The sequence below is a fragment of the Wolffia australiana genome, chromosome 19 (genome assembly GCF_029677425.1).
Source record: "Wolffia australiana isolate 7733 chromosome 19, ASM2967742v1".
Classification (NCBI taxonomy): domain Eukaryota; kingdom Viridiplantae; phylum Streptophyta; class Magnoliopsida; order Alismatales; family Araceae; genus Wolffia; species Wolffia australiana.
The window spans coordinates 617,579-625,567 of record NC_135853.1 but is presented as its reverse complement, the minus strand read 5'-3'; the positions used below and the strand labels follow the sequence as shown (position 1 = coordinate 625,567).

At 35.6% G+C, this 7,989-nt stretch overlaps 1 non-coding gene across 1 annotated transcript; it reads right to left on the bottom strand.

The window, feature by feature from the left end:
- Positions 1-4,574: 4,574 nt before the first annotated feature.
- LOC144715966 (small nucleolar RNA U3) lies at positions 4,575-4,799 on the bottom strand. Its single transcript, XR_013584790.1, has one exon. It is a non-coding gene; the product is annotated as a small nucleolar RNA U3 (small nucleolar RNA).
- Positions 4,800-7,989: the final 3,190 nt, after the last annotated feature.

Below are 7,989 nucleotides of genomic sequence, written 5' to 3'. Positions count from 1 at the left end.
CCTCCATCATCCAATGAGAAACAAGTTATTGAAGCCAAAAAACTTGAACTTTGTCTTCCAAAATTCATAACAATTTGCTTATATTGTTAAGGTGGTGATTTCATTGCATAATGTCCAGTTAATATTTAAATGAATCATAATCAATCAGTCTCAAGTTGAAAGCTACACTTGACATTTATTTCCTAATATTTGCTCTTTTCCTATATCTCATAGAATTAGCTATGTTCTGTCCCTGCAGTTTAGAAAAAGCATGGCATAGGAGATTCGTGGCCCATCATGGCCTCGCCATTTCGTGCATAAATTATTAATGACTTTCAATGATTGGTAATTGTACAATAATTTGGGTGGTGACTCATGGTGGAATCAAAATAAAGACATAATTGAGAAAGCATCTTAAATAATTTCTGAAAATATATATATTTAATTTATAAAAGTACAAATTAAAATTCTTAATTAAAACTATTTTCTTCACACATATACTGTCTGGATTATTTTAGAAATATATATTTTTTACTTAGAAAGATGTTTTATATAAAAACAAGTTATTTGTTCTAAAATGTTGGCCCAATAGAGAAGGTTGATGGGAAGCCCAAATGCTTTTTCTCAAAATTTGTGGCTCCATAACAAGATTTCCGACACATAATTCTAACTTTTGGATTAAAATTTATGTATATCTCATCTTACCATAGACAAAATTCGATAATTAATAGCACTATGTGTGTAGAAAATATTTCATCCATTGTCTCTTGGAACATTTATGAATATGTAGACAATCATCTTATTATTGTAAATTAGATACTTTGGAAAATAAATATGTGTGTTTATTTGGGTATTTCCATAAACTCCATTAAGTTTAATTTTCACTAATTACATGGTTCATACTACAGTAAATTATTTAGATTCCCTTCAGGATGATGGATACTTATAGTTTATTATCGAAACTTAAACTTAAAAAAATGTATAAGATTTTGGCAGCCTGCATATGCTGATGTGGGGGGGGGGAAGAGAATGCTAAACAGAAAGGTAAGAAACGCTTTCCTGAGATCTGAATACAATCTCAAAGGCACACTATCCACTTAAATACATAATAATGTTCTGAAACTTCTGTATTTCCATTAATATGCATAATTTTTAATGGTACATCAAAAAATATAAAAAATTAAAACTGAGAACAGAATATAAAAATGCCTAAATTTACATCAAAAATAAAACTGAGAACATAATATACAAATTTGAGTTCAGAATAAAAATGCATTCCATTTTCACTAAGGGTGAAAAGAGACACTCATCTTTCAATACTAAATATCAAATGCCTAAATTGGACACGTGCTTCATACCATCCGATCCAAAATTCATTTACAACCCTAATAACTCTTATCAGATATAGTGAAATGCCTGTATACATTACATTACCTTCCATTTTCGTCCAAATCCAATTTTGGATGAAAATTGCAAATTGGTATTTAATTTCCCCTCCACACACAGGACAATGGATCTATGCATCATTAATATTTTGCCATAGATCTCTCATTTTACATAAGACCAGTTTATCTTTAATCTGATTAAGTATTCAATGCAACCCCCAAGTAGATTATAAATAACTAAACACAACACTGAAGGTTGAGTTCTTTGAGGTTCGAAAGTAGGAAGCATAATCTCTACTCTTTGCTCAATGGTGATACCAATTTTTTCATGCAATAAGTCTAACACAAAAATATTCCAGATGCCTATCAGTCACTTGATTAATAGAAACCAGTCCCATCTCACCAAAGAAATAAGAAATGAAAATTTATATTTAGTGACTACACATCGTTGAATCTATTGCTCTGTGAATTTGTTGAGGTGAACATACGTATTAAGTTAAAACTACACTACAGAATCTTCAAGTTTACAAGAAATATTTAAACACCCTGTACTAATAAATTTGTGTTCATACAACAATAGTTAAACTTAAAGTTCAGGGACAATAAAGTATACTGTATAAATAAATTCATTGAGTTAATGCACATTTATTGAAACCTCCAGTTCAAGCAAGGTATTTAATCGCACTATGATTTCCATCATTAACTCATTTTATTGTCTATCAAGGGATAATATAGTTTGGAGGCCCTTCGCCACAGCTGGTTTGGTGCTTCCATGTGCTGAAAAATGTATAATTATTTGGAGGGAGCATGAAAGAGGGGATGGTTAGGCAAATCCTTGATGAAATCGCTTGTTATTTATCATGAGGCAGTGCCAAAAGACAAAATTTTTAGACATTGAAACTAATTTTTTTGCTTTACACATGATGACCCCTACTGAGAAAGACTCATCTGTGGTAGAGGAGAGACCAGACAAAATATCTTTCAGCCGATGATCTCAATAGCCCTGACTTCTGGCTTCTTGGCCTCCTCTTTGGGTGCAGTGACTATGAGCACATCATTCTCCATGGCTGTCTACACTTTCTAAAGCTTTGTATTCTCCGAAAATCAGAACTACCTCTGTAACTTGCTGCTTCTGGGCTCTATGCAGTGTGAGCGGTTTGTCTTCTCCTTTTTGTCCCTGCTCTTTTGGCCGTTGATCTGCAGCACGCGACCTTCTGTGCCTCCACCTTGACCTTCTCCTGCTTCACCCTAGGGAGGTCTGCAGAAAACACCCTACATTCATAAGAGGAACATCAAGCCATATCTTATCTTCATAGGATAGAATTTTGAAACTTAATAGTGACCTGTGAATAAGATGACTCTTAGTGGAATTCACCCACATCATAGAAATGAGGTTGTTTCTGTAATTTAAGCTCAACATTTTATACAGAAGCTTGACATATTGTATTCATGCTACTTCCATTATCAGCAAAGAAAGTTAAGGGAGAGAGATTTCAAGAGAAGTACAATTTCACGTTTAAAAAGAATAGAGGAAGAGAGAGAATGAGTGACGAAGGATAGTGGTAGAAAAGACAATAATAGCTGGAGGTAGAGAGAACCAACAAGTCTATCTAAATATAGAAAGGACAAGTGGACGAGTAAAGTCAAAGAAAGAGGATTATTGAGGAGAAAGAGAGGACAAAAGTCAACAGAAAACAAGAGAGAGAGAGAGATAGGGAGTGAGTCAGAGAGGGAAATGACCCATATTTACCATCATAATACAAGATAGAGATATGGTTTATGAAATGATGCGTGTAATTTAATAATGTATATAATATTCTTCATTATTTTCTTTCCATAACTACTTTCCTCACTTGGATTAATGTGTCAATATCTCATAGTTTTATTGTGGTTAATATTAAACAACTTCCTAGAGGTTATTATGGAAAAATACCCTCTCTAAATTTTTTATTTATCTTCACAATCAAAACTTGGGATGTACGCCACTCTATTGATGTGGGAAGTAGTCTTAAATGATTGGAAACGGTGATTAGGAAATCAATGAATTTTAATTTTGATTAGGGGATGAGAAAGAGTATTTTATAGGCCAAGAAACAGAGAGGGTTGCGGGACATGAGAAGGTGACAAATAATAATATGTTTAAAAAGATAGAGATTTAGAGATATCAAAGAGATGATGGATAAATTAGAAGTTGATATATTGATACGGATGGATGGGATTGATGTATGGATACGAGTAGTATTCTCATTATTACCTCACTATTTGTCCAATTTGATCTAGGACGATTGAATAAAGGATTTTAAAAGTCAAAAGCTTGCTCTTGGTGGGTCGACCCACACTCATCATCTTACTAGAGAACTTTCCTTTTTATTTAAAAACCTTGTGTTTATAACGCAAAGAAAGTACGTCGGGGCAGACGATAATGCATAGCGGGTAAGCTGATTGGACTAATGTGATCCGAGTCAAAAAGGGGTTGACTTAGGCTCAAGACAAGTCTGTTAAAGTCAAAATTTGGGTTTTAATTATGTGGTTGTTGGCTTTTGAGCTTAATATATAGATACTAGCGATGAGGAAGAATCGTCCCCACGAGGCATGGTGACCAGGAAGTTGAAATTCTTTAGGGGGTGATTATCAATAGGAGGCGAGATACTCCTGGAGTACTCGACAGTGGGTCGAGTAAAACAGAGAGGTATGTCAATACTAGACAGTATTTACCGATTAATGCGAATGATGGACATCCAAAGGGGAGAACAATGTGATATATATATGCATCTTATCTCCTCCTCCGACGACTCGGTGGTCTGTTTTTTGGTGCTGGCTTGAGACGCTGTGGAGGGCGGGAGGGAGTGAGTACTGTGAAATGGAGATGACCCATTTTCAGAGTTTGTGATTATTTTTGTGGACAAAAAAGGGATTATAATTCTGAAAGAAAGGAGGAACAATTTAGTGGAGAAAGAAAAAAGAAGAAAAAAAGGAAAGAAAAGTAGTGGGAAAAAGGAAGGAGGGGAGACCCATTTTCAGAGTTTGTGATTATTTTTGTAGACAAAAAGGGGGTTATAATTCTGAAAGAAAGGAGCAATTTAATGCAGAAAGAAAAGGAAGGAAAAGTTGGAGGAAAAAGGAAGGAGGGGGTTATAATTCTGAAAGAAAGGAGCAATTTAGTTGAGAAACAAAAAAAAGAATAAAAGGAAAAAAAGAGAGGGAGGAGGGAGTCTGTCAAACAATCCCGCGGTCGTCCCCTGCCCGCCGGCAAGGGCGGGCTGGGGAACGATCATCTGCATCACTGCGGCCGCTGGCGCGAGCCACAGAGCGACGCTACTCACGCTCTGACCGTGATGTCACGCCTCATCAACCAGACTTGGTGGTCTGTCTCCTTTGTGCTAAAGGATGCAGCTGTACGAGCCTATAGAACAGATCCTATTCAAGTAAGGTCGAGCTAGGTAAACGACGCCTCTAAACTATATATGCTGTAGTATTTTAACGTTTCCCATATGGGAGTTAAGACTGTCCTCCCGCCCCACGCTCTATAGTAGTCTAGACGCTAATAGTGTAATCCAGAAAATACGGCGGCCTGTCCTTTTCAACGCGCGTCCAGGAATAAAATATCATCGCCCGTCATTTTATTATATCCTGTTCCGTCAATACTGGAAGGAAGTTTGATGGGTCTACGTTGCCCCTTCCCAATGTCTGATTCAGCCCGTGGAATATGCTTCTAATAAGACGTTGAACCAGCTCCTCTGAGAGCTCGTTCGGCGTCTTCTCCGACGTCTCCTCCTCAGAGAAGGACCTCCCCGGAGTTTGTATGGAGCTTTCTGAATCTGATTCTGCTCCAATTCGTAGAAAAATGTTGAACTAAGAGACAATAAATTTCTTCTTTAACTCTCTCTTACTTCACTCAAGGGACAATAATTTTTTACCCTGCTTCGAGGCACTAATGTGCCCTTACTGCAGCCGCGCCTCACCCGAGGAGTCGCCCTGACTCCACTAATCACTTTGGCAAATGCAAAGTGAAAAAAACTGTTCGCGATGCACAATCGCTCGCACTGATCTCAAGTAATCACACACTAAAAACACTTGCTCGGTGCCAACGTCTTCCTCGACCTCGATCGAGTGCCTTCTCAGCTTCCAGCAACGTTCTGAGCCTCTCCTCAGTCCACTCTGTGCTGACGAAGTCCTCACGTCTCAGGCCACCATCCCGTGTTCAAGTGGATGTGATCTTTCTCCTGTTAATGCACTTCCCTGAAAAGCAATATAATGACAATATCTTTGTTGACCTTAAGTCAACTTTTCTCCTAACCCTAGTTTTCTCCTAAATTCTGTTTTTCAACTTTCAAGTCACAAATCGTGTATCAAATGTCAAATGATGTCAACTACCAATGGATATGATCAAATGCAGTCAAAATCTAAACTTATATCAACTGGTAATAATTCTTCTCAATTGTAATAAGATAGTCCAATGAGATCAATTGATGTTTACTGATATCAGAAATATTCAAAGTAGACAATCAGATCAATCAATATTAAAGATCAATTGTCTTAACTCAAGTTAAAGATTTAACAAATATCAATTCAAATAAAGTAATTATAGTGAGTCTGATCGAATGTGATTCAGAAATCTCAAATTAAATCAAACAATTTCACTGTGTAAATCCTGATCGAATGTGATTTCGAAAATATCAATTCAAATCAAACAGTTATATCAATTCTGATCCAATGTAGTTAGATGATATCAATTTAAATCAAACACTTATATCAATTCTGATCCAATGTAGTTAGATGATATCAATTTAAATCAAACACTAGTATCAAATCTGATCAGTTATAACAAAGATATATCAATTCAAATCCAATAGGTATATCAATTATGATCGAATATATATATATATATATGGGAGATATCGAATGTATTTGAATTTGCGAGTTAATGCATTCAAGAAATCAATTTAGATAGTTATTTAAATTTCATCCAATGTAAAATTCAAATTCAAGTTTACAAGATGAATGAATAATTTTTTAATTGAATTTCTTATATCTGAAGAAAACTAAATTTCAAGAACGTTACTTAAAATCAATTAGAATTAGGGCGCCTAACATATTCCAGTATTTTGAAATCGAATTCAAAACTAATTTGAATTAATCAAAGAATTCAAATAGATTTAAAGCTGTCAATATATTCAATAATCAAGAAGTCCAAGAAAGTTGGTTATATGATTTCAAATAATTGCAAACATCAAAATCGAATTGAATTTTATATCAATTAACTATGTAGTAAAAAGCGATTTAATCTTTAATCTTTATCAATCAAGATTTCAATTAGACTTTATATTTGATTTCACATAATCAAGAAACCAAAAACAACTTGTTATTTAGATTTCAGAAATCCAAGATCAAAATCAGTTTTTCCAATTATGAATGTTCAAATTTTGATTTTAGATTCTAACTTACGAAAGTCAATGAATTTCAAGAACCCTCAAATTAATTTCAACAGAAATAAATAAATTGGTATCTTGATTTCAAGAAATCAAGAAATTGGTATCAAGAACCTTCAAAAAGATATGGAACAATCTAACCAGGATTTTCTCGAAGAATCAGTAATCACAAACATGCAGATGATGACGTCAATTAATTTCAATTGAAATCAAGAAATTGGTATCTTGATTTCAAGAAATCAAGAAATTGGTATCAAGAACCTTCAACAAGATATGGAACAATCTAACCAGGATTTTCTTGAAGAATCAGTAATCACAAACATGCAGATGATGACGTCCACCAGTCTTGAATTTCCTCACCACCAGCCAGAACTTTCAAGAACTTTCAGTTGAGAGAGAGAGAGAGATCACGATTTTTCAAGAGAAGAGAGAGAATGAGCACCAAAAAGAATACCTTAGAAAGAGGCTACATTGGATATGTATAACCTTCAACTGTTATTGGGCCCAATTTTCCTTGTCTTATTGGGCTTCTACCTTGATTATAAACTTATTATCCCTAATATACTCCATCACATATTTATCTAATAAATGTCTATATATTACTACTATATTCAACTGCTTAGTTAATTTCATTAAATATCTATTATATTAAATCATTAAAATCCTTTTCCTAACAAAAAATAACATCAGAAGCCTTGGAGAGAGAAGTTTAGCCCAGTTCAACGGATTAAAATCAAAGGGGAAGAATCTTACGGCTGTTATAAAAGAGAGATTTAAACGGCAGGGTTGTTCCTTTGATGAGCCGCCCCCGCCTACTTATGTTATTGGAGTTGATCTCGGGGAGTTTATGGAGGGCATCTTCGAAGCCTCTACTTTGACTGAATCTCTACCTCTCTCTCTATCTATCTACCTTTCTGTCTCTCTCTCTCTCTCACTTTTTGTCTCTACCTCTCTCTCTCTCTCCCTCTCTCTCTTCGTGGCTCTCTCCCTCTCTCTCTATGTGGCTCTCTCCCCCCCTCTCTCTCATCGCGCTGTCTCTCTTGCTCCCTCTCTCCCCCTCTTCCTTATCTCTTTGTCTCTTTCTCATCTCGCTATCTCTCTTGCTCCCTCTCCCCCCATCTTCCTCATCTTTTTGTCTCTCTTTCTCATCTCGCTGTCTCTCTCGCTCCCTCTCTCCCCCTCTTCCTCATCTCTTT